General features: G+C 40.4%; 1 protein-coding gene across 5 annotated transcripts in view; it reads right to left on the reverse strand.

Annotated features, from left to right (window-relative positions):
• The window catches only part of ptprz1a (protein tyrosine phosphatase receptor type Z1a), a 201,487-nt gene that overhangs the window by 131,049 nt on the left and 45,309 nt on the right, over positions 1–25,129 (reverse strand). The window lies entirely within an intron of this gene.

Genomic DNA, 25,129 nt, shown 5'->3' on the forward strand with positions numbered 1-25,129 from the left:
TTTAAAAGTAGTTTCAATCAATGAAGAATGAAAGTTGTCTCATTCAGTACAAACCAATTTCACAACATTCAGTTTTATATTCAGAAAATACATGCAGCAAGACTTTAGGCATGTATTAATAAGAAATACTAGCTTCAAACATGGGCCAGGCCACATCTATCACAAAAAAAATGTCTAACCTCTTCCTTGGCACTCAATAGCATTACCATTGCTGAGCCCCGCCACACACCTCCACTAAACTCACATTGGCTGCAAAATAACCGGCCTCAATCGGAGACTGGCCTTCTTGTGGCAAGTCACAGGAAGCCTGCCTGCTTTATGCTTCTACATTGAAGGGTGGCTCAGACGCAAAGCATTGGTTATACAGTATACCTTTATCACCTCTGACACTGCAAGACCTACTGAGTTCCTCCAGCAATTTGTGCTTTCATCCCCTGATTGGATAGCAAATAAGCAAGTGTAAAAATCAAAGGAGCAGGCACTGTCAGATTACTGGGGAAGAGCAATAATGTAAATAGTATAAGTAGCAGAATTTAGCACAGTTACAGGCTGGTAACATACAGATTTAAATTTAGCACGGGAACAGGCCGGCCACATAGAGCAATGGTAACAGGCCCTTTTGGCCCACGAGCCCATGCCGCCCAATTACATCCAATTGACTTAAAAACCCCAGTATGTTTTGAATGGCGGGAGGAAACCAGAGCGCCCGGGGAAAACCCAGGTAGACACAGGGAGAACATACAAACTCCTTACAGACTGCGTGGAATTCAAATATTGACACTGTAACAGCATTGCACTAAACCACTATGTAAACCATGAAAGAATCCTGGCTGGCTTTACACTTGCTAAGATAAATACTGGCTTTGAGCTGGGAGTTTTCAATGTTGGTGGATTAAATACTCAGTGAACAAGGACTTGCTTCACAATACTCATTGTGGACCCAATTTTAACTCAATAAAGTTATCCTCACTTGGAATTCAAAATTCAGTGGTAAGCGGACTGGAACGTAGCTTCCCAGTTCCGCAGACTCCTCATTACCACTTGTAGCTCCAGGTATGCAGGGTCTGGTGTTTGTTCTGTTGTTTCTCATTCTGCAAGATGATGTCCAGAATGTTCAGGTTTAGAGGTTGATCCCAGCACTTTATTCATGGGCAGGAACTCCTGAACATACAGACGGTAAAGATCAGCTGGCACCTGCAGTCTCAGCCCCAACCTGTGGCCATGCTCAGAAGCAGTTATAACAAAAAGGGCAGAAGTGGATAGAGGAGAAGAGAGGAAAGTCAGGCTAAACTGAGCTAAGCCAGGCTCATCTTTTTCCTGGCATGCTCTCCCCCTCACACTCAACCACAGAATCGAACGTGGCTGACCTCTAGATGCCTGCCAAACACTGCACTGTACTTGGGAGAATGGACTTGGGCTGCGCTGACCATCCAGCGCCCATTTACACAAACATTTCATTCTCCCCTCCTTCCAATCAATCCACTCCCCCAGCCTAGATTCTACCACTCAACTGCACACTCAGAGTAACTGATAGGAGTTAATTTACCCACCAACCTTTAAAATGTGGGAGGAAACCAGAGTACCCAAGGAAATCACCATACAATCACAAGAATATCATGTAGTCTCCACACTGACAGAACCAGAGAACAGACTGAACTCATTTTAAAATGGATGCCTGATCATTGGTGCCTCTTCAGTGGACTGAAAGGCCTTTTTCTGTGCTGTGACACTCAAGAAACTCAATAAGATCCAGGTCAAAGCAGCCCACTTGATTGGTTACCTCAATTTTTAAGTTCTTCATCATCAATCCATCATTGCTGTAATGTATATCATCGACAAATGCACTTTAATTACTCACTGACTCGACATTGACAGCAACTCCTTGATCAGAGACGTCCATCACCAAGGAGGGGCAGAACATCAGACAAATAGATGTAACACTAAATTTAGTCTTCTGCCCGAGTCAAACATCTCTCTACCTTGGAAACATCTCATGATATGTATTCCTTAATCAATGCTGGGTTTATATTCAGGAATCATTTTGGGAGTAATTTCACCAGAGGGACTGCAGTCAGAAGGGAGCAACCAACATTATCTCACGACCTGTCAGGAACAGGAAATGAATACAGTCCTGAACAGTGATGTCACATCTCGTAAATAAATTTTTAAAAAATAAATACATTAGTGCAGATATGAATCATTCATTTCCAGTTAAACATAATTCTATGAACCAAAAACACTGGGCCTTATAAACACTCCCAATAATTAATATTGCTGATAATGCAATTCTTTGCAAAAGAATTTTGGGAGTTTCAGTTTTGGTATATGGAAACTATTCCCATATTTGTGCTTCGCAGCTTACTATATTTATTTACTGATGAGAAAATACTTAACTGCTGTAGAATGCAGAGTAATTTATTTGTTTGCTTCCAATCTACTCAGTTAATTTTTTGATTACATAATTTTAATTTTGCACATGCCAATGAACACAAAGGGTCTCCCTTTGCAACGAGCGTGCTTATGGACTCTCCCCGAAATAATATCATCAGTAAATTTTGTCGTTCCAAACCACAGAGTCGTAGGTGTAAAGTGAGTGGGGCAGGGAACTAAGTGATTGTGCTCTGTAAGTGAGGAAATCCAGGATCCAATTACACCGTGGGGTCTTGGAGTTTGTTGATTTGTTTTGAGGGGATGATGCTGTTGAATGCTACTCTGTAGTCAATAAGGAACATCCTAATGTATGTGTCTTTGCTGTCGAGGTGTTCCAGGACTTTGTGTGGAGCCAATGAGATGCAGACCTATTGCTGTGGCAGGCCAATTGGAATAGATCCATGTGACTGAAGCTGATGTGATTCAGATCTATTTGTTATTATTCAGATTTATTTGTTATTTGGCTGCATGACCAAATACTATTTGAGCGTTAAGAGAATTGCTTGCTTTTTGATGGGAAAAAACAGGATATTTTGGTACATATGCTATGAATATTTAATGTGCATTGATCAGTTATCGAGTATTATATATTCAATTTTTTTCTGCATAATCTCTCAGTTCTGTTCTGGTGAAAGGAGGGTTTACCTTTGATGGTGAGTTTTGCATTCAACAAAGGGAAAATGATTTATGTGGCCCATGTCCATATAGTTTTTTAAATTTACCTAATGCAAGATGAAGCTCTTCAGAATCTTACTCTTGGAAAAAGGAACAGGTTTGTACTTATTTTATCACACCTGCCGTCCTCTCCATCTGTTGGCGAACACACACGCAAAATACATCAAAACCTGCATGGTACTATAAAATCTTGAGAAAACTCAGAATGCATCAACCCCAGCTTGATGTCAATTTCATATTCCCCACAGTGTTAAGTCTGATAGAGACTTCTTCACATCATTGCAAAAGTATCAGTGTAAACACACAAAAAAAATTAGGTTTCAGTAAGTTTGAGAGCTGTGGTTCACCACAAGAGCCAACTCAGTTTTGCTCCGAGGACCCGAGAACACTGTTTTATCAGGTTGTACTTGTGCATCCAGATGACAATAAACTTGACTTGACTGTTCTTGGTTTACATCTTTGCACATTCTTGCACTTAAAATTGAAGAGATTACAGTAAAACCTCGTTAGAACGCAGTAGTTGGGGTCCAAGATTTCATATCGTGTTACAGCCGAGTCGCGGAACAGATGCATTTTTGTGGCTGGAGACCCACAAAAGTGGTTACCATCTTTACTGCCTCCTCAGTTCAAAACTGCAGATATTGTGGTTGAAGTAAAAACACAAAGCTGGTGAAAATCACCAGGTCAAGCACTGTCATTTATAAAGTTTGGGGTCCACAGACACCCGTGCTATAATCAATTCCATGGATTAACGAATCACATTCTAACGAGGTTTCAGTGTATTTTTTATTTTGCATGATTAATGAGGTTAGTTTTATAATACTTGCTTATGGATTAACATCACTAATTGTGAGTGAGAGATTACCTCACTCCTGGTCACTGGCAACAAACTTCTATAAGAAAAATTTCACTGTCTGAACTATCAGTGTGGAAAGTCAATTTTGGCCTCAGAAGTTGCACAGCACCCAATTTACTGCTAGAAAGTTTACAATGTCATGGACCAATAGTTTGGAAAATGGTGCATAATACAAGGTTTAGGACTCTTTGCCAGGTGTCCAGGTATTTGCCTTAAGCAAATACAAACATGTGGCCTATTGCCTATTTCCAGCTCCAATGTAAACCCAGTCTGTATATAGCCAAACAATCTGCAAAGGAGCACTTTAAAATCCTTCCTTTCCACTAGAGCCAGAAGGAAGAGAAGTGCCTTAAATAAAATCTCTGACCACCGACAGTCATATCTGGATCTCTCAGTTGCCTCTGACTATTCAACTAAGACTTTCCAATGAGCCTTAGTCGGTTTCCATCATTTAAACCCTAAATAAGACTGCTGGGACAATCTGCCGAACTCCCGCTCTCATTTGGCACTTGCACTGATTCAGGTGGGATCCCATTCCTTGGTCATTATAAATTGCAGCGGAACCTGATATGACAACAAATAGCATTCACCTGATTCTTCCCACAAGTATTTGCATTTTCAACCAGTCAGATGGACATAATGGGAAATGAATCATAACCCATAAGTGGACTCCTGTGTAATAAAATTTTACAGCTAATTAAGGTTGGTGGCACAAGTGAGAAATGAGTTTCAGAACTTGTTCCATTTGTACCATTAAGTATAATTAATATTAATCTGCTAATGGGGTACAAATATAATTCCAAAAGAGTTTGTTCTGTACAATTAGCAGCAGTAAATCTTCATGCTTGTCTGATCCGGGTTTCAAATCAGTTTTTTCATATTTATTCATTTCCTTTTGTTTACTCACACTTCCTTTCCTCCTTTCATTAAGCAGGTAATTCCCTGCTGGGTAACAGATCCAATATCATAGCTTTCCAGTTCTTTGCTCAAAAGATTTATTAGGTGTGAGCTTTCTATCGACTGCACAGACAGGCTGTTAATAAAATCATAGCATGGGCTTATACTAAACCTAGGCTCACACACTGACATTTATAGCAGAAATGCTTGTCACTAATCAAGCACGGAACTACTTTGTAAAGGCAAACCCATTTATCTGTAGTGCTGAGATCAATGAACTGAGCTTGAAAAAGATGCCAAAAATCTATGATTAATATTTATTTACTCTATTACAACAAGAAAAGGACAAGCTTGTTATTATGTTGCACCTTTTAGGTCAACCTCGAATGAGTAATTTAGTGCACTGGAAACATTCACAGACAATAAACAGCAATGGCCAGATTTTCATTTATTAGGTTTTAATTGAATGATAATTGATGACCAGAACATCAGGAATAAATTCCTGCCTATCTTCAAAATAGTTTGTGGGAATTTTACATCCACGTGGTCAGATCGGAATTCTCCTTAACATCTCAACTGTAAGATGACAACTGAGGCCATGCTGCGTGGTTGAATCAATTGAACCAAGGCATGGTAGTCAGGTCCCTAGAGGCAGTCAAAAGCCTCAATCTGCAATCCACTATCTTTGTGGCCCGGTCATTCAGTGGATGGGAAAAAAAATTGCTGGAAATACTTACCAGGTCAGTCGGCATCTGTGGAGAGGAAATAGAGCTGATGTTTCACCTCAGTGGCTATTCATCAGAAGGTGCTGACAAAGGTCTTTTAGATGAAACATTAACACTGTTTCTCTCATGGAGCTCAGATGCTGAAAGACTCATACCAACCCGTGGGCTGCCGGAGGCAGGCTCCCAAGAACCAGGTATTGGGATTTGAATTCATGAGGGCGCTGACGGCAAAAAGGAATTAACAGTTTCCTCGTCATATTGGAGTTTCGGAATGAGGAGCTTGGCATCACTACTGGAACGAACAGAAGGTCATGAGACTGCAGAGGTTGTGGGAGCACAGGAGGCACATCCAGACACTCCATCTCTCTGAAGGAAATCCTTCATGCTTCTCTTTCTCTTATAGGTGGGGGTGCTGGGCTAATGCTGTTATGGCATACAATAGTTAACTGATCTTATGTGCATAATGCTAAAGGAATCTTGAACTTCTCCACAATGTTTCCTAACGTGCTCAGTATTCCCTATTTTTACTTCAGGTTTCCAGAGGCTACCATTATTTTTTCGTTTCTGATGCAGTGGATAAACTGGTGGAGCCACAGAGAGTTTCACATCAAAGGAAGAACTATTCTAGTAATTACCAGGTAGCAGTTTACAATTGCCATTAAGTATAAAGAACATTTCTATGGAAACAACACGCAAAATAAATTGTGAAACATTTAAAATTGATGGTGCATGAAAGAGCTAAGGAAAAATTTTTTTAAAAAATCATTATGATTTTGAAAACCTTGCATGTTTTTGGATAATTCAGTCACCTTGCTTTCCGATCAACATTCTCGGTCGACAAAAGTGCAGGGAAAAAAAAAAATCATCAGATTATGCAGCGTTTGGCGGAAGAAAATGTTGTGTAATCACTGTTTCAGGCCTAGGCCCTTCATCAAGGTCTGAGCAGAAACCAGGCTGGTGGCCTGAATTAAAAATCCGCGGGGGAGAAGAGAAGAAGGGGCAGGGGAAGAGCACAGGTCAACAGGGATGTGGATGGGAGGGCAGGAAAGGAAAAACTGGGAACTGATAGCTCTCTGAATGGCGAGGCCATCTCAGGAAGCTGTTTACACACACTCATGTACATATGCCCCAGAGGGGTGCACTACAGTTATTGCAGCGAGAAGGGTGTATTCTTACATGGTTACAAGATAGTTCACATTATCCTTACTATATAACAGGCGGGAAGGTGGAGGAAAGGACAGAGGGTTGGGGAAGGAGAGAGGTTGGGAAGCAGCCTATTTGAAACTACAGAAGTCAATGTTAATGCCATCTGGTTGGAGAGTGCGCAGACGGAATTTGAAGTGTCATTCCTCCAATTTGCGGGTGGCCTTGGTTTGGCAGTGCATGAGGCATTGGAGAGACATGTTAGGGAAGGTACGGGGTATGGAATTGAAATGGTTGGCCACTTGGAAGTCCCTATTATTGCAGTGGACGGAGCGAAGGTGTTCAACAAAACATCCAGTCTTTCAGTTGTAGAGGAGGCCACAACAGGAGACAGATGCAGGTTCACAAGTAAAGTGTTGATTCATGTAGAAGGACTGTTTGAGGCCTTTCCATTTTGGTTCCCAGGCAAATGTGGTATCCACAGACTCATCAACAAATGAAGGAAAGGCTTGAGAGGGCAGGTGAGTGAATAGTTGGTGAGGTGGGGTTGGGCTCCATTCACCCTTTACTGTGCACTTCCATGTGCTCTCAATGTAGGGTTGAGATCCTCAACATCATTTTGAATGCTCCTCCACTTCGTCGGCAGCCATGGGTCCCCAGAAGTCAGTAGGGATGTTGCTTTTTATTTTTAAAAGGCTTTGAGAATGAATCTTCTCAGCTGTCCATCTAGCAATCTCAACTCGTGACATAACAAAATAGTGCATCTGCTTTGGAAGTTTGATCTCAAATGAAGTTCCGAACTGTAGCTGGAGACTGTGGTCTTGAAGTGGACTTATTGGTTCACTTGGTTCCATACAATAGAGATTTTTCAGAAATAGCAAGTGTGACATCACCTTTGAGATAACTGCTGACAATATTGCAAGTAACAAAAACAAATAGGATGGCAGAAACTGTAGAACATGTGCCAGTTTCACGGTATTGATCTTCAGGCACTACTATCCTTGACATTCCAAGTATTTTCCTTCACTGAGATTGTGGCTCCAAGATATGAAAAGCTGTCCGCCCTTTCCAGGGTATTGCCATGAACATTTATGTTCAGCATAACGTGTTCGACAGTGGATGCAGTCGGTACAAGATCACTGACCTGTTAATATGGTGCCCAAGAAGCCCCAGAGATGGACAAGGTTGGGAACTTCAGATCTAAAGTCAACTGGTTCTGTGTTTTCTCTTTAGTTATTGCTCTCAGTGAAATGTTGCAAAACTTCAGGCAGGCTGGGACACAATGTATCTGTTAATACCTGGGGCGTGTTGGTTTGCAAGAGTCTGATAATGACCATTATAGTAATTATAGTAAACATTATAGTAAACACCCAGCACTCCACTCGCACAATATGCCCTTCTCTATGTCTTATGGACACTTATGTTTGGTCTGGGAGAAAAAGCCCAGCAAAATGATGACCATGGCAGAGGTCACATAGCCAAACAGAAAGTAAGACATATTAATGCCTGTGGATCCACTATTATGAAGTTCAGCCAGAACAAAGAACTGCAGGCACAGGAAATCCAAAAAAAAAATTGAAAATGTGTTGGAAGCATTCAACAGATCATGCAGCATCAGTGGAGAGAAAAAATTGAGTTAATGTTTCAGGTCAAGGAGCTTTCATTGGAACTGGAAAGGTTTTAGTTTGTTGAGAAGAGGAGGTTCAGGGATCAGAACACCATGCCATCACCATACCTTCTTACTTTTAGAGTTCTGAGGATGGGTCTTTGATTCCGCACCTTGACTCCATTTCTCTCAAGATGCAAACTGACCTGCTGACTGGGGCTGCACTGCAAAATTCAGTTCATGTACTCCAAGGTCCCATGAACAGCATTAGATAATGACCAGTCACCAGATTGGTTAGGGCATAAGTATTGGGTAGGACAACGGAGAAAAGCCCTCTGTACATTCAGAGTCATACCAGAGGCTACTTTGCAAACTTATGGTAGAGTAAGTGGGGCCCTGGTTAAACAGCACATCCTGCATGGTACATCTGTGACAGTGTGGCACTAGTTCAGCACCACATAGGTGCATCAGCCGAGAGTTTGTGCTCACACCTCAGGAGAGGGAATTAAGCCATAACCTTCAGACTGATTGGTAACACTGAGCCAGTCACCACTGTAAGGTAAAACATCATGAGATGGGAATGTGTAAGGAGTTACCCTGTGCAGGGCTGTAACAAGATGTGAATGCATCCTTGTACTTACAAGATAAGAGAGACATTGATGGATTGAGAGGCAGGAAGCTAGCAGGGAAAGGATAGCAACAGTTTTAGTCATTGGACAAGTAATGATATGATGATGTTCTAAGCACGTATCCAAGGGTATAAAAAAATCACCATTTTGCTGATAACGGCAGAATGCATTCTCCGACTAACATTGTTAGTTGCAAGTGTTACAATCCAGTAATAAAGAACAAAGAACCCTGATTTCAACTCAGTCTGGTGTTTGTCTCACTCATTCATGAACAAAGCAGACCTAACACCTCAACTCAGAATAGGTACTAGCTTGAACAGAGTTAAACCTTATGGTCAATATAACACTGGGAAAACGGTTCCTGGACAGCCTGTTCCCCAGCTTGCTGAATATCATGTATTGTCCATCAATAACTGAGAACTCAGCAGCTCAGAGTCGAAGGAAAAGGCGACCAGAAGAAGACCACTCAGTCCTTCATGCCTGCCCTTCCATTCAATATGATCATGGCTGATCTGGTCCTGACCTCATCTCATCTGTGCCAGATCCCCAGAGTCCTAAGTTCTCTGATCCTTCAAATATTTGTCCACTTCCTCTTTAAATACCCCAATAATCTTCCTTCCAACTCTCCAAAGATTCACCACCCTCCAAGAATTTCCTATACACCTCTGTTTAAAATGCCCACTCCCTCGCATTTCTGTCCCTTCATTTCCCAACTTGTGGAAATATTTGGCAATTCAACAATTCCAATATTTGGAAATATAGACCTTTATGAAACATAAAATGTCATAAAGATCATCTTTCATTCTTCCAAACTCCTAAGCATATGGATCTAAATTCTTTATTCTCTGATGACAGGACAACTTTGTTTTTGCATCAGAAACTAGTCGAATGTATCTCTTTTGGCTAACTTCACACCAGTGCTTCCTTTCTTAAACAAGAGGACCACAAGTGCACTCCCCACTCAGATGGAAAATGAATTTCATCTATGTTGTTGGGCAAGTCATTCTAAGATTTTGATCTGATGTTGATGAAGGAAAGAGAATATAATTCTAGGTTACATTGATGGGTAACTGGGAGAGGAGGTCAAGGTGATGGCACTTATACACCTGCTGAACCTGGACTCCCAAGTCAGTGATGTACAACAAGCAGCTCACAAGCTTTGCCTAGCTAGAAAAAGACCCAAAATAAATGACAAACTATGGGTTTTTTTTCTAAATGCATGCTTTTGAAATTGCATTTCAGATCAATGAACTGAATTCTGGTGCCCACTTTCACAGCCTAGTCTAGTAGATCATGTTAATGGCCTCTGCGGTTCACTTCCATCAATCAGTATTATTTTCTCTTTCCCCATGGCAACTGATAATCCAGTTGACTACACTTCAGAAACTCAAACTCACCAATTACTAGTCAGGATTTTGAAAACCTCAGGAGATTCACACTGCAGAAATTCTAACTGAAGAATCTTTCACATTTTTCCTGGCTTTAGCAATCAACAATTTTAATATCACATCCAGTTCATGAAGATTAACTGCTCCTTCTGCCAAAAACAAGAAAAATGTTCACTGAAAAGGACCAATTTTACAGGGAATGTTAATAAGCTTGAGCACACTACACATGTTCTGCCTGCCTGGTTCCACTTTCTAACAGATGATAGACTTGCATATTGGCCAGTAGGGTAATGAATGAAAGCTACACAAGGAATAACTGAATACACACAGGTAAGGCGTGATGAAAGAAGGGTTACAGGAGACTCATGCAGCACAAACACCTACACATACGATGAGGACAGGCCAAATGGTCCATTGGTTTTCTGTGATGACCTTTCATGATGATCTTAAAAGAAAAAGCAACAGATAATATTCAGCAGGTCAGGCAACAACTATGGAGAGAGTAAATGAGTTAAAAAATCTTTCAGCAGATCTAGAAATTAGCCAGGTTTGAAAGTCTGGAGAAGAATGAGGGTGGAGAGAATTCTGTGAGGGACACAACCAACGGAGGCAGAATGGTACAGGTAATCGTGGTGGTGGCTGAGAGAATGGCGAAGCCTGGTTAATGGCAGCTGATCTATCTGCAGGAGAAGCCAAGAAAAGAGATAAATAATCGCTGGAACTGTTGGCTATAAAACTTGTTGGAAACTTGAAATTAAAGAAATGCTGGAAGTGCGCAGCAAGCCAGGCAACGTGCGTGGAGAAAGAAAAAAAGACTGAGTCCATTGTTTGATGACCTTTCATTACAATTGGCAAGTTCTGACATGAACTGGAAATGCTGGTGATCTGAAATTATTGTTTTCATTATTGAGTCCTGGGGCTATAAAAAGTGCCTCATCAGAAGATAAGGTGCTGTTCTCAAACTCACATTGGACTTTACTGGAAAAGTGTTAAAGCTCAATGTCAGAAGAGTGGGATGGAAAATTAAAGTGACAGGCATTGAGAAACTCTAACGTCCATGTGAACTAAATAGAAGTGTCCTAAAAGATGGTCAGCTGACCCTTGGTTGGTTTCTCCAAAACAGAGAAGGCCACATCATGAGCATCAAATAGAATATACTAAACCGAAAGTATAATTACAACTACCTCACGTGAAAAGACCTCTTTATGCCATGGCATGGGGTGAAATGAATGAGGTAAAAGGGGAAATGTTATATCCTGTCATTGCATGGGAAGGTACCACAGGAAATATCAACTGGATGATTATTCTTCTCAAACTGCCATTAACAGGCATTCTTTTACACAATACTAATGAAATTCAGTTCAAGCTCGACAAATTGCAGCTGTCGGGGCTCCAAAGTAAATTCAACAATGCCTGTGAGCCCAGTCTTTCCAGTTTGTGCCAGAAGTGTCTAGATCTGATGAAAAGTCTTCACCCTGATGTGTTATCTCATCTTTTCTCTCCACACATGCTGCAAAATCTGCTACATATTGAGAGCATTCTCCTTTACAGTATTTTTTATCTCACAGTTCTGAGACTTGATTTTTTTCCTTCTCTTTGTCTTCATTCATGTTTCTATTTTTATATTTCTGACTTGTTTTATATTTCCAGCATTTGAAATTTTTTTTAAACTTTTGTTTTCCATCCTGCTCCATTTTCAGTGCAATCTCCACATGTGAAATGCACAGAGTTGTCTGTTACCTGGCTGGAATAATCTTGCAGGGCTCATGTGATAGAGGCCTGGAAGTCATGGTCAGTCATGGAAAAATTCTTCCTCATAAATCCTATCTCAGTGGAGGTATTAATTAACATTATCTACATTATGAATAGCAGAGCATGGCACAAATTCATCAGACATCAAAGTACCAAATCTCGGCATCTGCCAGGAAATTTTCTTGTAGCCATTTTAATTTTAGCAGCAGATTTTTTCGAATCGGAACTGATAACCACTTACATGTGTGTGCTTGTGTGTCACTTCCATTCCAAAACAATCAGACAATGCTAAACCTTTCCTTGTGTTTTTGAATTCGGATTCCACATTCGATGAGTCACTGAAAAATGATATCACAGTAACAGACACTTCTCCATGACAACAGATAAAATTTGATATATGTTCATCATGCTTCGAGCAGAAGTGTCACTTGATAGCAGGAGGAGGATGAAAATGTGGGTTAATTGTGAAACAAACTTCTGAATTGAAAATGGTAATTACAAACCAAGAAAAAAAAGACAAGGATCAAGTTGGGTGATATTGGGCTCATTTGTATTCAGTAGTACAATGTGAGAATACATCAATAACAGACTCATTTACTTTCAATTGCAATCTTCTTGAAACAGAAAATAATAAGTGACTTTTGCGATTAAGTCTCACAAAACTCAACTCACTTCACACATCAAGGGGAAGAAATTTATCCCCAATGAAGGGGATCAAAATGAGTGCAGGTTAGTAACACAACCTGCTGGAGGAACTCCCTGGGTCGAGTAGCATCAGTGGGAGGAAAAGAATCACCAAAGTCTTTCTCCTACCTATAATGCTCATGTCCAGTGTTTTGTTCCAGATTCCAGCATCTGCCGTCTCTCATGTGCATCGAGATTAGTACGCTGATTAAGCAATCACAAGCGAATTTCTGCCTCAACTTGTTCTAACATATTGTATGAAACTAGTCCTACGCAAGCGAGTCCATTTTAAAGTTCTATTTTACAGCTGATTACAGAGACTCGGGAAAGTCATGAGGAGACGCAGGAGCAAACTTTAAACACACAAGAATTTAGAAGGACGCCCTTTTAATTCATTCACAGGATGAATTGCAGCTCGGTTGCCATTTATTTCTTACTTCCAGTTGCCTTTGAGAAAACAGCCTTTGATGGATTGCAGGAGGATGGGGTGAAAAAGCATACAGAGCATTGTTAAGTATTCCGTCACTAAGTTAGGATGGATCAACCTTGGAAATGACATGGCTTTCTTAAAATGCTGCTTTTGTCCTTCTTGCGAGTGGCGCCCATCGGCTTAAGAGGTGTTGCCGAAGAAATTGCACTGAATCGCGGCAGGGCTTCCTCAGAGTGCACTGGGTGCAGAGGAAATGGATGTTTAAGGTGATTCAGAGTGAGAAATACTCAGACTGGTGCTGTTGAACTGCTCAAATTTGTCACACCTGATGTAGGTGCTCAGGAGATTGAAGAATCACTGGATGAACCACTTGACTGAATACCCATTCTAATATCCTCTATTTATGTGGTTGGATCAGTTAGTTTCATTGTCAATTATGATATTCCTCCTCCAATTCTCTCTTCACCTAACCACCCTGCAGGTGGTAGAGGATTCAGTGATGATAATGTCACAGAAAATCAGGAGGAGGTGTGTAAACACTCACCTGACAGAAACAGTCATTGAATAATGTGCGCTGTATAAATGTCACCTCCTACACCTGTGCAATTTGTAGCTTGCTACAGAGAATACCTCATTTTCTGAACAGTTGTGAAGAAGATGAAGTAACCAGCAAATACCCCATTTCACTAAATGAAGTAGGGCAGGGCATTGATGAAACAGCTAACAATGGTGTGGCCCTGATAAACTCCTTCAGTGATAGCGTGGCCCAACATCAACCACCATGGGGTGCACATATTTTGCAAGATAAACAATTCCAATCACTGAATTATTTCCAGCAATCCCCACTGACACGAGTTCAAATTTATTGTCAAAGAAACTATATAATATCACATAAAACCCTGAGATTCCTTTTCCTGCGGGCCAGACTTACCAATTTCTAAACCCATATACTGTAAATAGTATTCATCAGGAACTGTAAACAAATTGCAAATACACTTGTGAATATAAATATACAGCAATCAATAACGAGCTTACAAGTCCTTAAATTAGTGTCTGAATGTGTTCATCATTTAAGAGTCTGATAGTTAAAGGTTAATAACTATTACTGAAATGAAGGTATGAGTCCTGAGGCATCTGTCCTCCTTCCTGATGGCAACAATGAGAACAGAGCATGGCCTGGTTCGTGCAGATCCTTGAAAATTAATGCTGTGCTCCAAATGCAGTAAACCATATAGATATGCTCAATGGCAGATGGAGTTTTGCCTGTGAGGTACTGGACTGTATCTACTACCCTTTGCAGCATTATTTCACTCAGAAGTATGGGTGCCACTCTTATTTGAAGGTAGTCACTCTCAATCTACTGCCATAGTGTTTGGAGCAGGGGGGTCCTGACTACATGGTTCATTCCCAGCGGCATCATGGCAGAGGATTTGATGATTTACAGGCTGTACCTGAGGATGAACACGGAGACCTACATCCAGAACTCTTGGAAGGCCATCAACTCGGTGAAAGCCACATTTTGGTCTGCCCAAAACTTGTTGGTCTTTCAGCACATGGCGATGTCGGTGAGGGAATGCTGCTGACTGGCACATTCCAGGCTCCAGAAATATGTGCCGAGGAATGCACTGAGGCTTGGTGCAGCCAACACGAGAGCACCATTGGGAAAGACCACAGTCTAGAGTCCTTTTGTTATGGCATTGAGGGGCTAAGACTGAGGGGAAGCCCTTCAAACAACACAGGGGGAGGAATGACGAGGTGCCACAATGGTGGTAATGGTATAAATAATAATGTAAAATGATGGGAACATATGAATATAACACTGAGTCCAAAGAGACGCTGCACAGTTTTCCTTTTTGTAAATAATTTATTGTAAATGAAGTCTATTTTTGGGGAAAAAAGATCAAGTGAGCAGTGCATTAATGAGCAAGTGTGGTCCTTCGAGCCAGCTGACATTCGGCCAAGGTCAATTTATCATTCTTTTAGGTGGTACAAAACGTAATCGAAATCTAGAGTGCACACAACATGGAGTACAATGTGAAAAATATGTGAAAGTTTTCCCTTTGAAATAAAAGAGAGCCTCAACACATTACTAATTACATGAAGAAAGATGACAGAAAGCTGTGAACCGAGGGGTTTTTGGGTCATTGTACACGTAACACAGGTACAGTGAAAAGTCAGGAAAGCTTTCATTTCAGACAAATTAGAATGTCAAAGTTGGGATATCATTCTATATCTGTGCAAAGGACTTGTGAATTTGCAAATACAGTACTCTGTACAGATTTAGTCTTCTTGTTATAGGAAAGATGCTCGTCCTGGAGATAGTTCAGAGAAGATTCAGAGACCTGAATAGATTGTCTTATGAAGAAAGGTGATAGAGGTGGCCTGTTTCCGCTCCGTAAATGGTTATATGGTTATTAGAGGCTTGATAGACAGATGGGGAACATTTCCCTTCATGGGAAATTAAGGGCAAGGGAGCTCTGACTCAGAATAAGGGATGCCCTTTTTTTTAAATTTTTTATTTTTCACACTATAAACCACATTGATCAAGATACATACATTTTCCTTTTCAAACATATACAGTGTCGTTTTCTCCCCCCCCCTTCCCATCCCACCCTCCCTACCTCCCCTCCCATTCATTTAAAGTTCAGAATCTAAGATACATTAAACCCGTCAAACAATGTTGTCACTCAATAAAAATAAACAAGAAATTCCACTGAGTCAATTCTTTTCATTCTCTTCTCCTTCTGTCATTTTAGGTGGTAGATGTCCCCGGTAGGTTTTCTTTATTATGTTTCATGTATGGCTCCCATATTTGTTCAAATATTGTAATATTATTTCTTAAATTATATGTTATTTTTTCTAATGGAATACATTTATTCATTTCTATATACCATTGTTGTATTCTCAAGTTATCTTCTAATTTCCAGGCTGACATAATACATTTTTTTGCTACAGCTAGGGCTATCCTAACAAATCTTTTTTGTGCACCATCCAAATCAAGTCCAAATTCTCTGTTTTTTATGTTACTTAGGAGGAAGATCTCTGGGTTTTTTGGTATATTGCTTTTTGTGATTTTATTTAATATCTGGTTTAGATCTTCCCAAAATTTTTTCACTTTCTCACATGTCCAGATTGCATGAATTGTTGTTCCCATTTCCTTTTTACAGCAAAAACATCTGTCAGATACTGTTGGGTCCCATTTATTTAACTTTTGAGGTGTAATATATAGCCTGTGTCAGATACTGTTGGGTCCCATTTATTTAACTTTTGAGGTGTAAGGGTTGCCCTTTTAAGACAGATGACAGAGGACAACTTCTACCAATGGGTTGAAAGTCATTGGAATTCCTTGTTTTAGGGTGCTGTGGAGGAGAAATGGAATATTTCACAAAACAGAGATAGATTTTTAGTCAGTTCAGGAATGAAGGTCTCTGGGTATAAAGTTGAAAAGTGAAGGAGAAAGATGATCTCATTAAATGGTGCAGCAAGGTCAATGAGCTTATAATCCCCTACTTCTATGGTCAAATGTCTCAAAGGAAATGTAATTTCTCGGCTGTTTTTAAAATTGATAGTGCTGAATGTGACGGAGAAGAGGGGGAATTTAATGCTCTTGACTCCATTTCCAAAAATGGGTGTGGAAGAAGGTGGGCAAACGTGGGCAGCATTACACAGTAGCTCCTGCTCCAGTGACAGAAAGGGCATGTGGAGATATCACAGCAACACCAGGAAGTGAAGATTCAAAAACAAGTTGACCAAGAGAAAGAAAGCAAAACATTGCATATAATACATTTAAAGTGGAGTCAACTAATGCCAACAACTCTAGCCAGGTCAGAAAATCATTCAGAAGCTATCATTTCTCATTACATGGAACTATGGATATTGACAGTAGAAATTAAACTTTGTTTTAGAAAGAGAAGCTGTCGTCTACATCTTGAAGGACTAATTTTATAACTGCAAGACTTTTAATGCAAAACACAGTTGTTCGTTTTAAAAACAGTCGTAATCTCTGTAGGAAGGATAGGTCTCTCCTTCATGCACTATTCCATAAAACAGAAAGCTGTTAAAGGGATCCTGCAGCAAGCAATCAGTTTCATTAACTTCACTGCTAACTTCCACTCCACCCTAAAATTTACTTGGACTGCTTCTGGCAGCATTCTCCCCTTTCTGGACCCATGTCTCCACCTTGGAGGATAAATTATCCATGGAAATTTATTGCAAACTAACTGAATCACACAGCTACCTGGATTACCCCTCCTCCTGCCCTGTCCCTTGGGAGGATATAGTGCGTTTTTTTTTCAATTCCACTGCCACTGCCACATTTGTTTCTGGGATGATGCCTTCCAGGACATCAGAAATGTATTCTTACTTCAAGAAACATAAATTCCCCCCCCCCCCGCTGACATTGATAAATCTCATTGCTGCATCTTCTCTATCTCTCACACCACCCCCTCACCCAAAACGGAACAAGGAAAGAGTTCCCTTGGTCCTCACTTTTGACCAGCCTCCACATCCAAACACCTCATCTTCTGACAATTTCAACAAGATCCCACCACCAGCCACCTCTTCCCCTCCCTACCATATCTGCTTTTCACAGGGATTGGATCAGTGGTTCTTTCCACTTATATTCCCAACTTTAGGTAATCCATATGCCATAGGTGCTGAGTGATTGCTTAAGGTGGGACGTGAGTGGAAAGGGAAGGTTGAGAATCACTGATCCAGACCCAATTGTTACTGAAATATTTGCTTGAGAAAAATTGTCATTGGCCCATTTCCTTTGGAGTTCTGAACTCCAAATGAGTCAATTAAAACAATCAAACTTTTTCTTTCCACTCACATCCCACCTTAAGCAATCCCTTACTAATCACAGAGCACCTATGGCATAGGAAATACTTTTTTTTTTTAAATTTTTTTATTTTTCACACCATAAATCACATTAGCCATGATATACACTATTTCTTTTCACACATATACAGTGACTTTTTCTCCCCCCCCCCCCTTTCCTCCCAAACCACCCCCCCACCCCCCCCTCTCATCCATTTTAGGTATACAATCTAGGTTGCATTAAGCCAGTCAGACAATGTTGTCATTCAACAAAATTACACCAGAAATTCTACTGAGTCCATTCTTTTCTTTCCTTCTCCTTCCATCAACTTAGGTAATGTTTGTCCCCGGTAGGTTTTCGCTATTGTATTTAATGTAAGGCTCCTATACTTGTTCGAATATTTCAATATTATTTCTTAACCAATATGTTATTTTTTCTAATGGAATACATTTATTCATTTAAATTTGGTAGTTTCTTCCTTTTAATTTGGTTATGTATTCCATTAATATTTAAAGACATATAGTTCAGCGTAGCCCTTTTATATTTTGTTTATCTTCTCTTTCCGTTTTTCCATCATTACCTTTCCTCCTTTTCCATTTCTGTTTTCTTATTTTCAACTCTTTATAAGACAACATTCCTACAACATCTAACATTTTCCTTATTCTCCTATTTCTATCTTATTTATCCCCAATCTCCCCTTCACCTCCTGAGTTGTCCTTTATCCCTTGTCGGACAACCACATCTCCCCTCTCCATTTGGATTTGCGAATCCACTCGCAAGCGTCAACTGATTTTGCAGTGACCGCTATTTCCCCCCACCCCGCCTCCCCCAGAAAAGATTTCACTTTTCATATGTCACAAAGGTCCCTCTTTTAATTCCCTCCTTATTCTCTCTATTCCATTACCTTCCCTTATTAATTCTTGTCTATACTATCTATATTTTCCTCTAAGTACAGATACATTCATGTATGCTCATTGTCTCTATTCACTCTTATACCTCTTTACCTGCATACATATCAATCGTGATCATTTTTACTCTCATTACCCGTCTTCATCCCTCAGTCTATTTTTGTCTTTACCCACATACATATCAGTCGTGATCATTTTAACTCTCATTACCCGTCTTCCTCCCTCAGTCTATTTTTGTAATTGTTCTGCAAATTTTCGTGCTTCTTCTGGATCCGAGAATAGTCTGTTTTGTTGTCCTGGAATAAATATTTTCAATACCGCTGGATGCTTTAGTATAAATTTATACCCTTTCTTCCATAAAATCGCCTTTGCTGTATTGAACTCTTTTCTCTTCTTTAGGAGTTCAAAACTTATATCTGGATAAATGAAGATTTTTTGCCCTTTATACTCCAGTGGTTTGTTGCCCTCTCTTACTTTTTCCATTGTCTTCTCCAGTACCTTTTCTCTTGTAGTATATCTTAGGAATTTTACTACAATAGATCTTGGTTTTTGTTGTGGTTGTGGTTTAGAGGCCAATACTCTATGTGCCCTTTCTATTTCCATTTCTTGCTGTAGTTCTGGACATCCTAGGGTCTTAGGGATCCACTCTTTTATAAACTCCCTCATATTCTTGCCTTCTTCATCTTCCTTAAGGCCCACTATCTTTATGTTATTTCTTCTGTTATGGTTTTCCATTGTATCTATTTTTTGAGCTAGTAGTTCTTGTGTCTCTTTAGTTTTTTTATTAGATTTCTCCAATTTCTTTTTTAAGTCTTCTACCTCCATTTCTGCTGCTACTGCCCGCTCTTCCATCTTGTCCATTTTTTTTCCCATTTCTGTTAAGGTCATCTCCATTTTAATTATTTTCTCCTCTGTGTTGTTTATTCTTTTTCTTAAATCCTTAAATTCCTGTGTTTGCCATTCTTTAAATGACTCCATGTATCCTTTAATAAGAGCAAGTATATCCTTTACCTTGCCTATCTTTTCTTCTTCTATTTCACCATACTCTTCCTCTTCTTCTTCCTCTGGGTTGACCATCTGTTGTTTCTTTGTTGCCCTTTCCTCCTCTTCTTTCTTGTTTCTATTGTCTTCTGTGGTCTCTTCTTGCTGCAGGTGTTCTGCAGCTGTCGTTGCCGGCTGTGGAGATCGACTCCCCAGCTGGTCCCCCCTCCCGTCGGTGTGTTTTTTTTCATTCGCATCGCGCATGCGCGAAACTTCGCGCATGCGCGCTTGCGCACTTTTGCTCGGCTCTGCGAGCCATTTTTGTAGTCCATTATTTACCGACCTGAGGGAGCGGGTTTCTCTCTCCGCAGCGGGCCTCTTCGGACAGGTAAGGCCTTCACCTTTTTCCTCCTTTGTCTTCTCTTCCTCTCTTCTTACCGTTGCTTTCGACTTTTCTTTTTTTGTCGCCATCTTCTTTCCACCTTTATACTCACTTTTCTGTAACTTTTATTTCTGTGCCTTTGTGTTTTCTCTTGTTTTTCCCGACTTTTCTGGAGAGGGCTGGAGTTCACCGTCCGGCCACTACTCCATCGCGTGACTCCTCTCATAGGAAATACTTAAAGTGGGATGTGGGTGGAAAGTAAAAGGTTGAGAACCAATGGATTAGAGTCTCCATGATTCTTTGGCCCACTCGTCCCTCCACAAACCACTTCAACACACTGTTGTCATTGCAGAAAATGCAAAACTTGTCCCTACATCTTCCCCCTCACCTCCATGCAAAGCCGTAAACAGTCCTTCCAGGAGAGGGAGAGCTTCGTGTGAGCCTCATCCAACCTAATCTATCACATTCTACTCGGAGTGGCCTTCTCTACGTTGGTGAAATCAAATGCAGATTGAGCAATGCTTTGCCGAGCACCTGCCTATCTGTAGGTTTGATCTAGAACACACAGTTGCTTGTATTTTAATTCCCCATACCATTCCCACACAGACCTGCCTGTCCTCGGCCTCATCCTTTGCCAGGGTGAGGTCACGTTTAAACTTGAGAAACAACGCCTCATGTTTCTGCCTTAAACCTAACAGTATGGGTTTAAGAGATACAGGGGGATCAGAGCCAGCGCTACCAGTCTGAGGAACAGCTTCTTCCCACGGGCAGTGAAAATACTGAACAACCAAAGGAACTGCTCACACTAACCATCTGAGACTCTCATATTCATGAAACAATATTTAGTTGTATAGATGAAATAATTGTCCTGCATATGCACTGTTGTGTGTCTGCATGTTTTGCAGCACAGACAGGAGAACATTGTTTCATCAGGTGACAATAAACTTGACATGAAAACTAAAGTTTCCATTTTAGGTCACCTCCCCACTTCTATTGGGTCCACTGTTTCCATCCTTTCTTTACCTTCTCCTTTCTTCTCCAACCTTCCCCTTCTCCAGTGATCTGCCTCTCCACTTTTCCCACTTTCTTCTATCCAGCAGTCTATCACCTCTTGGGTCTCCCCACCACCACCCCCCCCCCCCCCTTTCCAAGATATTTTGTGCTTCCCCCTTGCACTTTGGTCTTGATATATGGTTGCAATCCGAAATGACGACTCCACAATTTCCTCCACAGATGTGGTCCAAGTCTGAGAGTCTCTTCAGGCCCTCTCTGTTCACTCAAGATTGCAGCATCTCCAGTTTTGAGTTTCTCTGATCTACTCAGGTAACGGAGCTCCAACTAGCATCCTATGAGGTAATAAACCTAGTTCTTTGATGGCTTTATTTCAGTTAAAAGATACAAAGTACAGCCAGAACAGCAATTAGCCACCCTCCATTCTATTCCCACCTCATCAAGCTAATTTGAGTTAATTGTTTCCCACAGCGCAGAGAGTAAAATGTATGGTTTTCAAAAAAATGAAAATAAAGATTCTTTATCTGCTTTCCCTCAAAATTAAATTCCAATTAGTTGATTTTCTGAAACAAACAGATCTTCTGTAACATTCCTTCCCCAAATGTTAATTATCAGTCAGGCAGGATCATTAAATAAAGTTCCTTGTCAAAATATTCTCTGAGGGTGACAGTTGATAGTTAAAAAGACTTAAAAACCACAAGCACCATGTAGAATTTTAATGTTCAGGTGATTAGTTTTAGTTGTCAGATTGTTTCTTTTTCTTTACACACCATCAGTAACGTTTTGTAACAGAATGTCACAGATCCATTAATAGACAGTTCTAACTTTTTCCAAAGACATGAATGGGACTAAGATCTAAATTTGAAATTTACTGTAAAATTTAAAGAAAAATTGACATCAAAAATATAGTCCTTTGTTAAAATACTAAGAAAACTCTGATTTCTTCAGAGGTCTAAAACTTTATTGGAAAAATAAGAGAGGGAGAGAGAGAACTTAGATTCTGAGAGTGGTTTTTCTTTGAAAGATTTGTGAGGAGATTGAAACAGATCAGATCAGTTTGTTTGAGGGGATGTAGTTCTATGATTTTTTTTTGATAGGTGCAATAAAATAAAAAATAGGTTCACATCAAGTAAGGTCCCTCAGCATGCAAGGCTAAGGTTAATAGCAGGGAATCTGATTAGTTTAATTAACTCTTCTGCATGGGTAGATGGGACAACTGGCTTCTTCCTGTTTCTTAAATTTCAATGACCCTCCCATTTGAACATAGAAGTCTACAGCATAGTACAGGACCTTCAACCCACAGTAACCTACTCTAATAATTGCCTAGAATTTCCCAACTGCATAACCCTCCATTTTTCCAATAGTCTTGTAAATAGTTTCTATTGTACCTGCCACCAGAGCCATTGACAGTAGCGCATTCCATGCACCCACCACTCTCTGTGTGAATTTTTGAATGCCATGAGCCAGGTCCATAATTTATAACAAAAACCATGGTAAGACGCATGCACAGAGAAATTCATAGCATAGCAAGACCTGCATAACCTATGGGTCTTCTATTAGATATCTGTGGCAACCGTTTATGGCTTGCTTCATCACCCAAAGATAGACAGGATGTTATGGATGTTGAATTTTTTTGCTGATTTGAAAGGATTTTGAGTTCATGGAGTTGAAATGGTGATGGTGGACTTCTCGATTACAAATTGATTCACAGTGCCATTACACTGTTAGAACAGGTACTTGGTTTGTGTTATGGTGTAGAGAACGAGCAGTCTAGCTCACAGAGGAAAGAAGAGTTGTGGTTTCTTCAATGTCAATAATCATGCCTTCAAAGTGATTGAAATAATTAATTTGGAATAAAATTTATTTGCCTTGACTGGGGTGGATTGGAGTAGACAAAAAAAACCTCTCATTTCTCCAGGAAGCCCAAAATGCTAAACAACTTTCAAAGTGCAATATTGACAAATGCTGTTCCCCATTTATTTAATCAACTGCTCAGTTTAAAAATCACATTGAAATTATCGTCTGTGTTCAGCTTTGATCTGTTGGCAGTCTAGATTCTGTCCCAAGTTTTCTGGAGTGGAACAAGAACCCATAAACTCTTTACTCAGGAGCTATTGTGGCTGACCTTTGAAGTGTTGGGTGTTGATTCTTAAAGACTGCCAGTCTGAAAATGCAACCACTTCAAACCTTCCAGTGCTGTCTACACTGATCTGCAAAGGAGCTGGCAAGAAAAAAGAACTCCATTCCTGAAGGGGCTTGCTGCACAGTTCCAAGAAGTTCTATCTGCTCGCTGACTAAAAACTAAACTGACCTCATTGTGATTCAGTGCCTTACTTTTATCTTTATATTTGCTCTTATTTGAAAATTAGAATTATGCTGGGAGCCATCACCAACTACCCCGCTGGTCCAAAGGACCACAGATAGGTAATGATTGACATGCTTTGGCATCTGCTGACATTGAGTCATTGTCACAGAGCAACAAAACAGGTCCTTTGGGCCAACAAATCTGTGACAACCATCAAGTATCCAGTTTTACACCAAGCCTGCTCTAATTCCAGTTTTACACTAATCATTCCCTAATCACATTTTTTTTATTTCTCCACATCCCATCACACTCTTCCTCCTCTTTATATGGCAGGTCGAGTTGATCTTCCGGACAGGGCGAACACAGGACATTGCTGATGCAAAACACGGTGGTGGTAAGGCTGTTAAACATATTGGTCATATTTTTTCTTGCTGGAGACTATCATTGCCTGGCACTTCTGTTCTATGAAGGCTACTTGACACTTATTAGTTCCTGTGTGAATATTGTCTTGGTCTTGCTCATTCATTTGCAAATGGAATTGCACAAACACCAGCATCCCCACAAGGCAGGTCTTTGGAGCTGAAGAAGGCTGGGCCTAGGTCAATGGCCAGAGAAATTTCGGCAGCAATGTCCTGAGGCTGAGATGATTGATTTCTAACAACCAGCTTCCTTTATTTGACTTTATATTTATCAAGCCCCCTCTTTCCAGTGCCTGCCTAATCTTTCCGCAACTCTGCTCTCAGTATTGTGTTTTCACTGCTGTACTATAAAGGGATAGAAAATAAGTGCAGCAGTAGGCCATTCACTCTTTGGAGCCTGCATTACCATTCAATACAATAATGTGACCAGTACCCTGTCTCTGCTTTCTTGCCATACCCCTGGATCACTTTAGCCATAAAGGCCATAACCAACTCACTTTAAAATGCATCTAATGAACTGGCCTTGACAACTTTCTATGCTTGGTCCATAACTCTCTGAGTGAAGAAGTTTATCTTCATCTCAATCCGAAATAGCTTACCCTTCACCCTCAGATGGGACCCCTTGTTGTGGACTTCCCCAACATCAAGATTGACTCGCTGGACTGCTCGTAGAACAAACTTTCTCACTGTACATTGGTCATGTTCAAGTTCATATGACAATAAACAAGAACTTGAGCATCAAAGCAGCAAGTCCACTCTCACCTCATCTCTAAAGTTCAGCTTTGTGGTCAATGTTTGGAACTAAAGCAGTGGTCAAATCTGAAGCTCTGTAGTCCTGGCAAGATCCAAACCCAGGCATCAGTGTTTAAGTTATTGATGAGCAAGTGCCATTGTGCAATCCTTCCCATAATGGGTTCCATCACTTTGCTGACGATTGAGAGAATGCAGAATGGATCTGTTCAGTTTTTTTTGTGTGAATGGGACATATCTGGGCAATTTTCCACATTATCAGGTGGATGCCAAGGTTGTAAATGTTCTGGAATAGTTTGGCTGAAGCCACAGTGAGTTCTGAAGTGTAGCTATTCAGTG

The sequence above is a fragment of the Narcine bancroftii genome, chromosome 11 (assembly GCF_036971445.1).
Source record: "Narcine bancroftii isolate sNarBan1 chromosome 11, sNarBan1.hap1, whole genome shotgun sequence".
NCBI classification, from domain to species: Eukaryota; Metazoa; Chordata; class Chondrichthyes; order Torpediniformes; family Narcinidae; genus Narcine; species Narcine bancroftii.